The sequence below is a fragment of the Poecilia latipinna genome, unplaced genomic scaffold (genome assembly GCF_001443285.1).
Source record: "Poecilia latipinna isolate Pla-1442-1.1 unplaced genomic scaffold, P_latipinna-1.0 Scaffold1464, whole genome shotgun sequence".
Classification (NCBI taxonomy): Eukaryota; Metazoa; Chordata; class Actinopteri; order Cyprinodontiformes; family Poeciliidae; genus Poecilia; species Poecilia latipinna.
Window position 1 is genome coordinate 187141 of NW_015114080.1, and position 3249 is coordinate 190389.

Here is a 3249-nt window from a genome sequence, read left to right on the forward strand (position 1 = left end):
ATTTGATTATTGAGATGACAGACATGCCAAAAATCTTGTTTTTCAATAAAAGATTTTTGTGCTCGTGTGACCTTGGGTACAGCTTTAGGTCCTCTTTTTACCAGATCACTCAGATAAGTTTGTAAAAATGGACAGAGGCACTGCTGCAGATTACAAACAGTTTATTGAATTCACAAATGTTTCATGAGCAAAAATAGTCAATTTATTTTATTATACCAAATGACCACACTAAAAGTGAGTCTGTGCTGGCCCTGGGATCCTTAAAGCTGAGAAATAATTAAAACCCAATTAGATAAAAAATTTGACTGTTTGGGGGAGGAATAATAAGAAAACACAAATACAACTAAATACACCCAAGTGTTCCCCAATAAAAGGGCACTCACACAAAAATCCCTAGTGAATACAAAGGAAAAGAAACAAAGAAACTCCCCTTCCACTAGTCTCCTCAATCTAAATAAAACAGCCTAGGACCCAGGGACAGCATAGGTCCCAGTTTAAAACAAGTCAGCAGGCTAAAATAGAAAGTCCCTTTCCCTAAACAAACCCCCCCAAAAAAGAAAAATTATTTTTAATCAGCAATAAACATCTAAAAATAAGTAAACTGAAGCAAAAGAAAAATTTAAATAAAAAAAATCAAAAACTGAAACAGTAGCAGGCCAACCTACACACAAAAGAAATCAAGTTAGACAAGAACATTAACCAGCCAGATGAATCATAAGAAACGGCCCTTACCTTCTCTACAGTGAAACCAGTAAATGTTGCTCTTGACGTCACTCTCTAAAGTGCGTTTCCTACAACAATCAGTGGCAGAATCAGACAAATTCTAAACTCACTCCACGATTGATGTTAAACATACCTGTGCACAAGTTCTCAGCCTGCATCTGATCATCTCAGCGATCTACCTGCTTTTAAATGCAAATGCTGATCACCTGTCTCCCTAACAAGCCAGCTGCGCTCTGTCACAGCATCTTCCATATATGGGCAAGAGGAAGAGGGCGCAGCAGCACACATTCAGGGGAAACAATATGCCCCGGCTACAATCTACCCCAGCTTTTTATGTTGACGGCCCGTCAATATACAGATTTTCTAACACCATGGTCGAAAAATGTCAGCCACACTGCTACCAGCACTAGTGATCTGAGAGACTGTAGCCCCTTCTGCCCTACCTCTTGGCCTCTCTGGAAGGTGATGGGGGTTTGAATGATAACCAGCCGTTTTCCTTGTTGTCCTTCGGAGGGGACCCAAACTTTCTCTGGTCTCTTCAAGAGCAACTGTAGGGGCAGATGGAGGGAGGACAGGGGGAGTACATTGATTTTCAGCCATCTGAACCGTAGAGGCCGATGCCTCCACACCCGTTGATCGAGTTACAACATAGACAAAATCCAGCTCCTCGTCCACATCTTCTTCCCTAGTGTTGGAAACGTCCTTGCCTCTCTTAGGCTCTTGGGGCCAGAGTCCCGCAGGGACTGGTTTCAACATCAAACGGTGCACTGTCCTCAGCCTCTGACGGTTATCCAAGGGTGCAACAGTGTACACAGAACCTCCAGGAGTTGGAGCTTTAATCACAGTATGGATGATGGGATTCCATACATCCTGGATCTTACTCCTCCCTTTACTACTGTGGTCTTGAACATAGACCAATTCATTTTCAGACAATTCACTAGTCAGACCTCCAGCATCATGACGCTCCTTGCGACGGTCAGCAGCCAGTTTCAGGCGATCTCGAGCACCATCAAAAGCAACCTGGAGTCGGTGCCTATGTTCTCGCACCCAGTCCTCCACTCTCCCCTCCCGGATCTCTGGAACCCTTCCAAGGAGAAAATCGACAGGTAAACATGGCTCTTGGCCAAACATCAAAAGGTAGGGAGACTCACCTGTGGACTGATGGACTGTGGTGTTGTAGGAATACAGAACTTGAGGCAAATAATGAGGCCACTGTCCCTTTTTCTCAATAGGTAGAGTTCGCAGCAAATCATGCAATGTTCGATTAAATCTTTCACATTGGCCGTTACCTTCAGGATGGTACGGGGTGGTACGAGTCTTCTGTACTCCATACAGCTCACACAACTGGTGGATCAATGCGCTTTCAAAATTCCGGCCCTGATCGGAGTGTAGTCTTGCTGGGACACCAAACTTGTAGAACCAGTCCTGTACGAGAACTTTAGCAACAGTAGAGGCTCTCTGATCTTTGGTTGCTACAGCCTGGGTAAATTTGGAAAACACATTAGTCATGATGAGAACATTTTCCTTACCATCTTGGGATTGTTCCAGCAAAGTGAAATCTATTGCCAAGACTTGGTTTGGTCTTGAGGCCAACAAATGGCCCATGGCCGTCCGTGCCTGGGGGCGTGTCGCTTTGGCCAAGGTGCAACGTTCACATTGTTGGCACCAGTCTCTAATCTCCTTGTGCATCATAGGCCAGTAGCACCGCTCCCTAATGAGCTCAGTGGTCCGCTCCACTCCCTGATGTCCATGACTTTGGTGAAGCTGTCTCATCACCTCCTCCTTCAAGGAATCGGGCAGCAGCAACTGATGAATATCCTCACCCCCATCAGGACGTTGTGTACGGCGATACAACAGGCCATTCAGCTGGACCACCTTGCTCCACTGTCGAAACAGCTCAAGGACCTTTGGGGAGAGACTGGCCCTCTCTGCTTTATCTGGACGTCTCTGTGCCCTCCATGACTTTAGAAAAGCACTTATAGTAGGATCAGCTTCTTGGAGTGCAATGATGTCCTCAGGGGCATGAGCAGGGAACACAGACACTGCAGCTTGGAGCACATGTTGGGTTACATCTAGACAGCTCGGCTGCTTCATCAAAGGAACCAAGGTCCCAGGCAGAGGAATGTCAGCCTCCGTTACAGTTGGTGGCTTCCTTGAAAGGGCATCCGCATTCACATTTGACCGGCCTGATCTATAACGGATAGAAAAGTTAAAATCTGCCAACTGTGCTGCCCAACGCTGTTCAGTTGCCCCCAATTTAGCTGTATTTAAATGGCTGAGGGGATTATTATCAGTCCATACAATACATTGCTGACCCAGCAAATAGTCTCTAAATTTCTCCGTCATAGCCCACTTTAGTGCAAGGAACTCTAACTTCATGGAACTATAGTTGGACATGTTCCTTTCGGTTGGTCTGAGTCCTCGGCTAGCGAAGGCAATGGGGCGGATCTTTCCTTCTTGCTCCTGAGAGAGCACTGCCCCTAGGCCGCTGCAACTGGCATCTATTTCAAGGATAAATGGCAAAGA